Here is a 13,429-nt window from a genome sequence, read left to right as displayed (position 1 = left end):
GGAGATGGGACCTGGATAAACTGACTAAACCGGAGGTTTTTCAGAGTTTCAGGGAGAGCATAAGGGAAAAATTGACAGGAATGGGGGAAAGAAATACAGTAGAAGAAGGATGGGTAGCTTTGAGGGATGAAGTAGTGAAGGCAGCAGAGGATCACGTAGGTAGAAAGACGAGGGTTAGTAGAAATCCTTGGGTAACAGAAGATATATTGAATTTAATTGATGAAAGGAGAAAATATAAAAATGTAGTAAATGAAGCAGGCAAAAAGGAATAGAAACGTCTGAAAAATGAGATTTACAGGAAGTGCAAAATGGCTAAGCAGGGATTGCTAGACGACAAATGTAAGGATGTAGAGGCTTATCTCACTAGGGGTTAGAAAGATACTGCCTACAGGAAAATTAAAGAGACCTTCGGAGAAAAGAGAACGACTTGTATGAATATCAAAAGCTCAGATGGAAACCCAGTTCTAAGCAAAGTAGCGAAAGCAGAAAGGTGGAGGGAGTATATAGAGGGTCTCTATACAAGGGCGATGTACTTGAGGACAATCTTATGGATATGGAAGAGGATGTAGATGAAGATGAAATGGGAGATATAATACTGCGTGAAGAGTTTGACGGAGCACTGAAATATCTAAGTCAAAATAAGGCCCCGGGAGTAGACAACATTCCATTAGAACTACTGACAGCCTTGGGAGAGCCAGTCCTGACGAAACTCTACCATCTGGTGAGCAAGGTGTATGAAACAGGTGAAATACCCTCCGACTTCAAGAAGAATATAATAATTCGAATCCCAAAGAAAGCAGGTGTTGACAGATGTGAAAATTACCGAACTATCAGTTTAATAAGTCACAGCTGCAAAATACTAACGCGAATTCTATACAGACGAATGAAAAAACTGGTAGAAGCGGACCTCGGAGAAGATCGGTTTGGATTCCGTAGAAATATTGGAACACGTGAGGCAATACTGACCTTACGACTTATCTTAGAAGAAAGATTAAGGAAAGGCAAACCTACGTTTCTAGCATTCGTAGACTTACAGAAAGCTTTTGACAATGTTTACTGGAATACTCTCTTCCAAATTCTAAAGGTGGCAGGGGTAAAATACAGGGAGCGAAAGGCTATTTACAATTTGTACAGAAACCAGAATGCAGTTATAAGAGTCGAGGGACATGAAAGGGAAGCAGTGGTTGGGAAGGGAGTGAGACAGGGTTGTAGCCTCTTCCCAATGTTATTCAATCTGTATATTGAGCAAGCAATAAAGGAAACAAAAGAAAAATTCGGAGTAGGAATTAAAGTCCATGGAGAGGAAATAAAAATGTTGAGGTTCGCCGATGACATTGTAATTCTGTCAGAGACAGCAAAGGACTTGGAAGAGAAGTTGAACGGAATGGATAGTGTCTTGAAAGGAGGATATAAGATGAACATCAACAAAAGCAAAACGAGGATAATGCAATGTAGTCGAATTAAATCGGGTGATGCTGAGGGAATTAGATTAGGAAATGAGACACTTAAAGGAGTACAGGAGTTTTGCTATTTGGGGAGAACAGTAACTGATGATGGTCGAAGTAGAGAGGATATAAAATGTAGACTGGCAATGGCAAGGAAAGCGTTTCTGAAGAAGAGAAATTTGTTAACATCGAGTATAGATTTAAGTGTCAGGAAGTCGTTTCTGAAAGTATTTGTATGGAGTGTAGCCATGAATGGAAGTGAAACATGGACGATAAATAGTTTGGACAAGAAGAGATTAGAAGCTTTCGAAATGTGGTGGTACAGAAGAATGCTGAAGATTAGATGGATAGATCACGTAACTAATGAGGAAGTATTGAATAGGATTGGGGAGAAGAGAAGTTTGTGGCACAACTTGACTAGAAGAAGGGATCGGTTGGTAGGACATGTGTTGAAGCATCAAGGGATCACCAATTTGGTATTGGAGGGCTGCGTGGAGGGTAAAAATCGTAGAGGGAGACCAAGAGATGAATACACTAAGCAGATTCAGAAGGATGTAGGTTGCGGTAGGTACTGGGAGAGGAAGAAGCTTGCACAGGATAGAGTAGCATGGAGAGCTGCATCAAACCAGTCTCAGGACTGAAGACCACAACAACAACAGCAACCGTTCGGGTCTAGAGAACCGAAGCGCTGTTGTCGGTTCGCGTCCCGCAAGCCAATCAAAAGCAAGCAGCCACAGATCCGCGCATGCGCACTGCAGCGCGCACAGCGCCACGAACACAAAGTGGCTAGCAGACGACACAGGCGCGCTATTCTTTCAAGTACCGAAAATTGCGTTTACTTTGCCATAACGCATGACGCCGCATTTTATCGATCTGACGTGCCCGCCTTCATTGCTCTTGCCTCCTCCTTAACAGTATCGGCGCAGTATATCCATTTCCATAATTCTCAGCTGAAATGCATAGAAATTTTCACAGTTTCCCTGAATGCATGTTTCCATGCATGCATAATAACGATAGCCTATTCGACTGTATTCTGCAGATTTCGTAAATACCGCAATATGTCATCCTGTTCTCATTCACACTGTCATCGTGTTTTGGATTTTATGTTTCGGAAAACGAGTTAGGAATAGTATGCAGTTCCTCATTGTACTAATAGATCAATAAAAACACCCGAAAAATTGATTCTAAGAGTTTCAAAAAATAAGAAGATAAACAGATTGTGCTTATAACTCGCTCCTAGAAATCCAAATGATTAAGTAGCCCACTTCCCTATACGATACGTCAACAATTTGGATCTTGTAAACAAAACTAAAAAAACGCATTTTCGAGAGCTCCTGCAGTTCGTCGAAGTTTATAACAGCATCTCATGAATGAAAATGTTTCGTATATGGTGCTACAGTCTAAAAATATTACGGCGGAGATCTTTCATCTCTGTCTACTGTTTTTGTGGATTCGAATGCAGATAAACAGTTGTGACATGCAAGATTATGAAGATGACTGCTGCTACTTACATTCCCAGTAATTTAAGTTTTGCTCTTAGATTCCTGTCTAACCGAAACTCGGAAATCGCTACTTATTCGGAAACAAATGGTGAATTATTTCTGACAAGAAAAAATACAAAGGTTTCACTCACAGCAATTTCTTATCCAGCAATTTCATATTTCGTTTTTTAAACACACAGAAATCACGAAATCATTACTGAGGAAGTGCGCTCTTACATGTAAGTAATAACTAATATTGCAGAAAAATCTTAACTTACACGAATAACAATGTCTCAGAACGTGTTGCATATATGAAAATGAAAAAAAAAATTTTTTTTACACATCCGTGCGCGAACCCGTGTCCTTTCATATGACATTCCCGCGCGCTAACCACTTGTCAAGGCAAACAACAGGAATAGAGTGTTCAATTCTCGTATTATTCTGTAGAGGAACGTAGGCTGACTTCATTGCCAAACGGTGCTGCGTCTGTCATCAATGTGTGATAGTTTGGACAGTTTCCAATATCAGGCTTCACATAATTGCTTTCCATAACAATAATTACTAACTAAACCTTTTACTAACTAAACCTTTTATGGGGAAAAAGTACACAAAGTCACTAGTAACGTCAGATCACACTCATGTTATATACGTACATAGAGCTGATGTCTTGATATTTAATGATCTTTAAACTCTTATTTGCATAAAAATAATACTTATTTTAAGAGAATGTTTTTGGATGTAATCATTCACAGTAACAACCTAACCTATTTCTAACAAAGGAAAATAGCCTATTATGAACTCACTTTCCAACTGGATTCGTACTCTGGTGATTCTTTAGTAACACTGTTGTGTACATAGTTCCGCATAGTCAGCGAGTACAGAACTTTCCCACTAGAGCGCGCCCCGCTAAGCACAACAGCACAGGCGCAGCGCTCGTCCGTCTCCGCACTACGAGATGGCGCTGCCTTAGGGACAGACCAAATTCTGCTTCCGCCGATCCGTGTATTAATATGTAACGCAGCCAATGAGATTGCTGCTAATGTAGAACCTTTTCTCCTCGCGGATCGCACTCACGCAGTGATACCTGAACACGCGAGGTATTATAACGAGTGTACAGACCTCTGATTAGTCAGTCTGCATTTGTCTGCACCAGTCTGTACCAGTCTGCATTAGTCTGTACCAGTCTATAGTCAAGTTGCAGTCTGCGCCTAATAAGATTACCATATTCCTGTACATAGCCATGAAGATAAATGAATAGACACTTTGTCAAGTATCAGAGATATGTGAGAATAAGATTAACGTACCAAGACCAAAGGAACTTCAAATTGTCAATTGTAAACAGTATCCAGAATCGAGTTACGTAATGTCTATGCTTTTTATTATTTTAATAAATGTGTGTGAAAATTAATCAAGTTCTGTTTAAAGTTAGTCACCGCCAATCTACTACTCTAAGCGTGCAAGTGGCATTTCTATCGTCTGAACTAACGGCAGAAGATAAACACGTCACAATAAGACCACGAGACATATTGCTGACACTCGCCTACTTCATTAAAGCAACAAGTCAAATAATCTGATGGTGTGTGTACCGAAGGTCTTACAGTACGCACACCACAAATACAATCACTAAATCCGAAGTTGAAACCGCTAAATATGTCTAAAATAACAAATTATAGCTGTACATAAACCACAGCTCACCGATCGACGGGGCCACACCGAAATCCAAAACCTCTCACTGGAATTGTCGTAAAATCGGTTGGAGGACCGTTCGGTAACAGGTCCCAGAAGCTTACTGAATAGGATATTTCGATAAAGAACCGAAAATGACTTCACTACCGAGACTAACTTATTACACCGGTCGGTATGAACGATATAGAATAGGGCTCATGGTGTGGACCTTTCTACAATTGTTACAGTTAAAGTGAGAGGTGTGTTCTATGTGATGGTGCACTGGTTGGTGGGAGAAAAGTGTCATTAAGTAAACGAGAAGTGGTTTTGAAAAATGTCCTTGAAGCAAGTAAGAAAAGAAACGATTGGGTAGCTGCCCTCTTGAAGAGTACAAAATTGTGGTTAAGGTTCGTGAACAATGTCGAAAAAGTGTAAGTAGGCTGTTTATGTTTTCTCTATGTAAGTAGGCTGTTTATGTTTTCTTGTTGGCAACGTTACGTAGCGCTCAATATGAAAATCACTGGCTGTGCTGTGTGCAGTCTGTGGCTGCTTTGCATTGTTGTAATACTCGCCATTGTAGAGGGGCAGCTGGATGTGAACAGCGCGTAGCGTTGCGCAGTTGGAGGTGAGCCGCCAGCAGTGGTGGTTGTGGGGAGAGAGATGGCGGAGATTTGTAATTTGTCATGAACTGCTATATTTATATATGATGATATCAAGGTAAATACGTTGTTTGTTCTCTACTAATATCTTTCATTTGCTAACTATCCCTATCAGTAGTTAGTGCCTTCCATAGTTTGAATCTTTTATTTAGCTAGCAGTAGTGGCGCTCGCTGTATTGCAGTAGCTTGAGCAGCGAAGATTTTTGTGAGGTAAGTGATTTGTGAAAGGTATAGTTTAATGTTAGTCAGGGCCATTCTTTTGTAGGGAATTTTGAAAGTCAGATTGCGTTGCGCTAAAGAATATTGTGTGTCAGGTTAAGCACAGTCATTTGTAATTGTTAAAAAGGGGACGTTTCATAAAAGTACCCTAAACAAAAATTAATTGCTGCGGAGGCCGAGAGGATTGCGGCTGGTTGCAGCCGAAAAGTAACTTGATTTGCTCAACCTGGATTCGATTTGAAAATTTTGTGTAGGTCGGCGATTATCCCAGAGTTTCTGGCTCAATAACACAAGCTCCCAGCCAATCCAAGTACCCTAATGTACTGTGTGCGTGGCTTGCGGCTGTGAGAGACTTGGTTGTAGATGATCTACGACGTCAAATGCATGAACCAATGATAAAACAAAACAAAAGGAAAAAAAAGAACGAGAGGTCCTTATGCTACTGAAATGATGGTGCTATGTATCAATTTTTTAATTACCTCAGTGAAATGATGAGTGTCAATTTCCACTTCAGCATGTAATAGACCAGACACACACTGGGTACTATCTACATCTACACCTAGACTCTCCAAACCACTTTGATGTAACAGTTGTAACAGTTATTACGATTTCTTCACGCTTCACGCATGGAGCGTGGGAAGAATGATTGTTTGAATGTCTCTGTGCGTGCAGTAATTATTCTAATATTTTCCTCGCGATCCCTCTGTGAGCGATACGAAGGGGTTGTAGTAGGTACCTACTGTAATCATTAAAGCCAGCTCTTGAAACTTTGTTAATAGACTTTCTCGGGATAGTACGTCTCCCTCCAGGAGTCTGCCATTTCAGATCCTTCAGCATCTCTGTGACACTCTCCCATGTTTGGTGATCACTCTTGGTGGTCTTCTCTGTATCCATTCAATATTCCCTGTTAGACACATGTGATATGGGTGCCATCACTTGATCAATAATGTAGGATGCGTCTCAGATTGATTTTAACCAATCTTTTTAGTTGACTGATTGTACTTCCCCAGTATTCTATCAATGAACCGAAGTGTACCACCTGCTTTACCCACAGCTGAACCTATGTGATCATTGCGTTTCATACCCCTACAAAATGTAACACTCAGGAAATTGTATGAGCTGGCCGATTCCAACGGTGAGTCATTGGTACTATAGTCATAGGATCTAGGTTTTTTCGTTCTGCGAAGTGCACAATTTAACATTTCTGAACATTTAAAGCGAGTTGCCAGTCTGCACCATGTTGAAATCTTATCAAGATCTGGCAGAATATTTATGCAGCTTCTCTCAGATAGTACTTCATTACAGGTGATTGCATCATTTGCAAAAAGCCTGATTTTACTATTAATACTGCGTGCAAAATCATTAATATATAACATGAGCAGCAAGCATCCTGATATCAAGACTGCGTAAGCTTAATTGTTGAAGAAGTATGCAAATGATATAGTGATTACCTCATCTGGGCTGCCCTGTAGTCCTGACCTCTCCCGATGCGACTTTCACGTCTTCAGTCCCTTAAAAAAGCCTTGAAGGGTCGAAGATTCCTGTCGGACGAGAACGTGCAGCAGGCAGTGGCGGACTTCTGCACGCAGCACGTCTCGGTGTTTTACCGAACTGGTAGCTTCAAACTGGTGCCTCGGTAGGACGGTTGCATCAGTGCTCACGACGGTTTTGCCTGACTGCCATACCGATTTCGGACTGTACGGCCTTCCAGTGGAAGCTTATTGATCGCCCCCGAGCTTGGTCGTGTCTAGCCATTGCTAGGAACTGTATTACTTATAAACGCAATAAACGAAGTAAATGGTATGAATGGTTGCCATTTCAAAGCTACTTTTTTTTTACTTAAAACTGAAGACTTTTATATTGATATATTTCTAAAGACAACACAGTCAGCTTTCGTACGTAACATGTTCTCTCCGTTACCTATCCCTTACCCATGTCAGATCGCTGCAAAGAAACTGTTGCAATTCAGACCCTGAAGAATACAACGGAAAGTTTAAACTTCTTTTAAAATGACGAACTTTGAACAATGTAGCGAAATAGTATCATGTTACTGCTTGAGCGAAAATTTGATCTTCTTGGTCAGGCCACACAAGGCGAGAGTTTCTAGCGCGTGTTGTCGTGCTTTCCAAACCCTTCCTCGGCCACCAAGGTCGCCGGGTCTCTCCCCAGTTGAGAATGCTGGGCCCTCCGGCCAGCTCGGAATTTTGACGGTATAGGCGCCAATTAGACAGAATTTGGCACGATTTATCTCAGGCGGGGACATCCAACACCTCTGTCAATGAATGCCAAGCCGGATAACTGTTTGCATAAGGATCACAGGTGGACCAACATGTGGTTGAATTGCTCAACTTATGAAAGTCTTTCTCTTGAATGAATCATCCAATTTTTCTGAAATTGTAACCATTTGCTTGTCTGTAGATGTACATCACATCTAGCGGTTTCAGCCCCATTCGGTCAATTCATTCATAGTGCGCCTTTTTTATTTTATTTATTTTTTATTAGAGTGTATATAAACAAAGACTAGAAAACAGTTTCCGTTGAAGATGATATAAAATTATTTACGAAGAAATTTTTGTATGATGCGTGGTTCTGGCAATTAAGATGGACATTTATATTGTTAGCAAGATTATCTGAAGAATATTAATTAAATTTTGGTACCTACGAACGAAGAACACAACACGTTTTATGATATCCTCAACACATCTGCCTGGTTCTGTGGATAACTGAAGGCAGAGAGGCATTCAAATGGTTCAAATGGTTCTAAGCACTATGGGACTTAACATCTGAGGTCACCAGTCCCCTAGACTTAGAACTAATTAAACCTAACTAACCTAAGTACATCACACACAGCCACGCCCGAGGCAGGTTAGTACCTGCGACCATAGCAGTAGCACGGTTCCGGACTGCAGTGCCTAGAACCTCTCGACCACAGCGGTCGGCAGAGAGGCATTCAATTATTCAGGCTGTATTAAAGGAGAGGATGTGCAACCAATGGAAGACAGCAACCACAGTTATTAATGCGGATGGGACATCTCAGTGCTTACTGCTATTATTATAAGAAAATAATCGCAGTATACTGATTCAGCAGTGTAGCAAAATAGTCCCATCACTTGATATCAGGATGGTGTGTGCTGGAAACCCTTACCGAGTGCGAGGTGCTGCCGAGGCGACTGCGGGCTCACCAGTTTGCAGTCACTCAGCAGTAGCACTCAGCACACAGCACGGCGAATGCCCCCATCCCCCATCCCCCATCCCCCGCCACACCCACCGCTGGCTCCGCCTCCGTCTGGAGTAGCACGTGGCTCTCTGCCCACAAGGTAATGGGAAAGGTGTGGGAGGTTGCGAGGTGGGGGGGGGGGGGGGGGTAGGGCGTGCCACACCACTTGCCGCCTTGCCACAGCAGAGCAGAGCAGCTCCTCACCCCTTCACCTCATCGTCATCTGGCGAGCGCGCAGCCGACCGAGGCTGCGGTGCCAGAAAGCACCTCATTCGGTATTCCGATATTTCTGGGAAAGGCGGATAGTATCTACAAAACTCGTGAAGGAACAATCAGAATGGAAGACCAAAACAAAAGAGACAAAGTGCCCCAAGTGAGAAAGCCTAAGGACATGATGGATCTTTCTCCTATATTGTATCACATAAGCAATGACGGAAATAAAAGATAGTTTCACGAGTAGGATTATTCAGGGTGAAACGATGTCAATGATACGATTCTCTGATGATACTGTAAATCCTCAGTAAACACGAGAAATGATTACAGGATGTGTTCAGTGGAATGATAAGACTAATGACTACAGAACATAGACTGACAATAAATCGAAAAAGTTAATTAGTAGACCCAGAAATGAGATTAGCGATAAACAAAATTTCAGAGTTGAATATCAAGACATAGTCGTAGGAATTCGGCTGCCTTGGAGGCAAAATAGTACATGATGGACGAGGCAAGGATGACAAAAAACAAAGTAACACAGGCAAAGGGGATTTCACGTGCAAATTAGGATTGTTACCATCAAACACCGTCCTCATTTTGAATAAGGAATTTCTGATAATATAGTATGGAGTACATCATTGTATGGATGTCATCATGGACTGTGGGAAAACCGGGACAGTAGATAATCAAAGCATTCAACATGTGCTGTTATATAAGAACGTTGGAAATTAAGTGGACTGATACGAGTGTGCACAACACAATTAGAACACATTTTATCTGCATGAGACAGATTAACAACTAATACTATTGCTAGGCGTTTGCCTAATTTTTAAGTCATTTATCACAATTTTAACTATTTCGTTTTTCAGTTGTTCACTCAGGTAGTGTCGGCAGAAGGAAATTTATTGCTTTCGAAATATATACAATTGACTGTTTTGGAGGTGACTTAACGTATGTTGCGGAGAGATGGCAGGAGATCCTGTCAGCACAAATACGGTTCAAATCAGATTGCTGCCACCTGGTATCATTATCTCTCAGCCAGAGAGCACTTGTCACTGTCGTACGGTTTTAATGTTTAAAATTTTACTATTATTTTCAAATAAACAAATACATTCTTTTTATAAAGAGGAACTGGTCGACATTAGAAAGAAGGGTGTTCTATCGGAATATTTTAACAACTTCATGTAGATGATGCACATATTATTCACAAGTGCCATTCAGCCGAGGCGGCTGCCGCTAGGGTGTTCGACTTGTATCGCTGATATCGATATTCGGCTGTCCTGCTACCTCTGACTGCTCCCCCGGTGGGTTTTCCGGGTGAACATGTGACGAGTGAGTCTCCCAAAGCCCGCGTCCCTAACCGTGGTGCATGGGCCTCGCAGTGCTCGCCGCCCTCGTCCTTTGTCGTGCCGGATGTACGGTGCCAATCACTGGGCGCCTTGACGTGCAAAATTGTCGTGGGTTCGTCGTCTCGCGCTAAACAGCTTCCCAGCTCGTAATTTGCAACCTCCAAGTTACGTATGACTTTTATTCTGTGTATAACTAAGAAGACTGTTGAAACTTATTATGGCATGGGTAGCTGCCGGAGATGATTCTGAACTTGGTTCTACAGTGGCTATTTTAAGGAGGCTGATGTTCCTCATTCCGTTTTTGATCATCCGTGGAATGTGTGTTTTAAATGGTTTTCATGCAACTTTTAACTTGTTTTACGACATATTGCCCGCCTTGGGACTGGTTGTGGTTGTGTACGCACCCGGCAGCCGTAGAGTTAATGGTTTAATCATTTGTTGACTAACTGAAACCCTCAGCTGCCGACAGGCGTTGTTGATATACCTTGATGTGGACAGTTGAAAATGTGTGCCCCGACCGGGACTCGAACCCGGGATCTCCTGCTTACATGGCAGACGCTCTATCCATCTGAGCCACCGAGGACACAGACGAATAGCGCGACTGAAGGGACTTATCCCTCGCACGCTTCCCGTGAGACTCACATTCCCAACTGTCCACAATTCTACATATGTAATGTATGTACCTTATAGACGTTTCCCCATTCACTCATTACTCGCGCACGCTTTGGCGATTCCCGGAAGAGTTTGGGCAATCTGTGCGCATTCGCACAGACGAAGGTCAATGGCTGGGTAGCCTTTAACTATATATATGAAGACAGTAACTGTTCTCGAAAGAACAGAATACTGTTAAAGACTACCCAGCCATTGACCTTCGTCTGTGCGAATGCGCACAGATTGCCCAAACTCTTACGGGAATTGCCAAAGCGTGCGCGAGTAATGAGTGAATGGGGAAATGTCTATAAGGTACATACATTACATATGTAGAATTGTGGACAGTTGGGAATGTGAGTGTCACGGGAAGTGTGCAAGGGATAAGTCCCTGCAGTCGCGCTATTCGTCTGTGTCCTCTGTGGCTCAGATGGATAGAGCGTCTGCCATGTAAGCAGGAGATCCCGGGTTCGAGTCCCGGTCGGGGCACACATTTTCAGCTGTCCACATCGAGGTATATCAACAACACCTGTCGGCAGCTGAGGGTTTCAGTTAGTCAACATTTATTCCAGGCAAAAGCTGCACAGTCATCAACAGTATTCTGTTCTTTCGAGAACAGTTACTGTCTTCATATATATTAATCATTTGTCACGGCAGGATTTGGTATGTTTATTTAATGTTGAAAGTGCCCTAATACAACTGGAAGTGATCTAAGTTTCCTGCTAATTTACTGGGAGGCGCGTAATGTTGGAGTATTGCTCCTTAAGAATCTGGGGGCGTGCTTATTATACATTGCAGTGTGGCTGTGATTCGACCTTGTTTTCATTGCAATCTATTTGGGCTGCAGGCCATTTGTTAAGGCTGCTCGTTTCCTGGCGTCGGTTATGGATTCTTGTCAGGACCGCTCATTGTGGAGCCGGTCGGATTATGTATAAATATATACCGCCTGCTATGTGAGCCTGTGCGCAAGCCGTGGGGAGTGAACGCTCGTATTGCCTACCGGCCGTATCGTTAATGCTTCCAAACACTGCTATGGGCCATAACGCTGTTCTCTAAAGTTAAGTGCAATTTGGGAATCATTCTGAATCATTATGTCCGTTAATTGAGGCCACCTTGTTAATATTGGCGTTTCTGTAAGTCATTTTATTGGTCGAGTTATTAATAGCCCTTCTTATTTAACACTTATGTTAATCATTTGTGTATCTTTAATGAACGTGCAACTTATTATTATTCCTGTGTGAAGTTTTGCGATCTTGGTTGGCCCACTTGGTATTTTTAGTATAAGCATGTTTCTCTGTGGACCTTTATATGGGCAATTCAGTTTTATTAAGCTTTAAGATTTCTTTGTTCTTCATGAAGTTGTGGTATTATGTGGCTGTGTAACTTGGGCTGAAAGTGTATAGTGTTATTAGTCTCTTGACACATGGTTAAACAAGAACGATTGTTTGTGACTGATTATTCAGCGTGCCTACTATCAATGATTTTAAAACGAAGGTCAGCGTTGGCCGTAATATTGATGTTTTATTGATAGCACAATCGATTTTCGATCACGTAGTGATCATCTTCAGTGCTGGAAACTGTGATGTACAAATTAAACTCAGACACTGGTATCAAGTTATCAATAACCAAAACTGAGAATAGATCACAATAACTGTGATGGCTTCTCAGTTTTGGTTATTGATAACTTGATACCAGTGTCTGAGTTTAATTTGTACATCACAGCTTCCAGCACTGAAGATGATCACTGTGTGATCGAAAATCGATTGTGCTATCAATAAAACATCAATATTACGACCAACGGTGACCTTCCTTTTAATTTAACATATATGGTCGTTGTCCACACAGCACTCCATGGAGTGGCCAATCAATCAATGATTTTGGTTGCGGACGCAAAATAATATGAGTCTTATTCGTGTTTATGTAATTCAATCAAAGTGAAGATTTGTATATTGCATCAGTAAGAGGGGCAATGTCCGAACTGAAGTTTATTATAAAGTCTATTTTGAGTCAAAATTGTAAAACAATCACAAGTTTGTCCATCACCAGTGATCCCGTGCTTCCTATTTCCTTTAAATAACTGGTGAGATTGTAATTTTGATTTTCTAAAGCATTGGGTAGTACCATGGTTCAGCCATATTGTAATTATGAATCTGTCAAAATATTTTTTGGTCTCTATTTACACGACACCATGGTCCATAAAGCAGCTATTGCGTATGACTAAGCAGCGTTTGACAGGTAGGGATCTAGTGTAAACTGTTACTTGTATGTCTAGTTTTAATTGTTTAATGTGCAAATCAATCAGACAAACTCATACTGTTGTTATACTCATATAAAATAATTATTGTGAGACATTTACCACAGAGGATGCCTAATCATAGACTAGGTAAGGATTGAGAGCCAAAGTCTAGATTGGGCACATTATTTTTGTCAAAATACTCGTCTTAGTTATATTGAAAACGATATCTAAGTCATTCATACCTTATGATGACCCTCTGTATCAGGCTAACTTTCATCATTAACACTGCCTAGTTCT

At 41.6% G+C, this 13,429-nt stretch overlaps 1 protein-coding gene and 1 non-coding gene across 8 annotated transcripts in view; both read right to left on the bottom strand.

Annotated features, from left to right (window-relative positions):
* The window catches only part of LOC124613149 (adipokinetic hormone/corazonin-related peptide receptor variant I), a 381,190-nt gene that overhangs the window by 193,800 nt on the left and 173,961 nt on the right, over positions 1-13,429 (bottom strand). The gene's annotated exons all lie outside the window — the stretch shown is intronic.
* Positions 10,758-10,831, bottom strand: Trnat-ugu. Its single transcript has one exon. It is a non-coding gene; the product is annotated as a tRNA-Thr (tRNA).

The sequence above is a fragment of the Schistocerca americana genome, chromosome 4 (assembly GCF_021461395.2).
Source record: "Schistocerca americana isolate TAMUIC-IGC-003095 chromosome 4, iqSchAmer2.1, whole genome shotgun sequence".
Taxonomy (NCBI): domain Eukaryota; kingdom Metazoa; phylum Arthropoda; class Insecta; order Orthoptera; family Acrididae; genus Schistocerca; species Schistocerca americana.
Note: the sequence above shows the minus strand (reverse complement) of the source record. Positions and strands in the feature narration are given on the sequence as shown.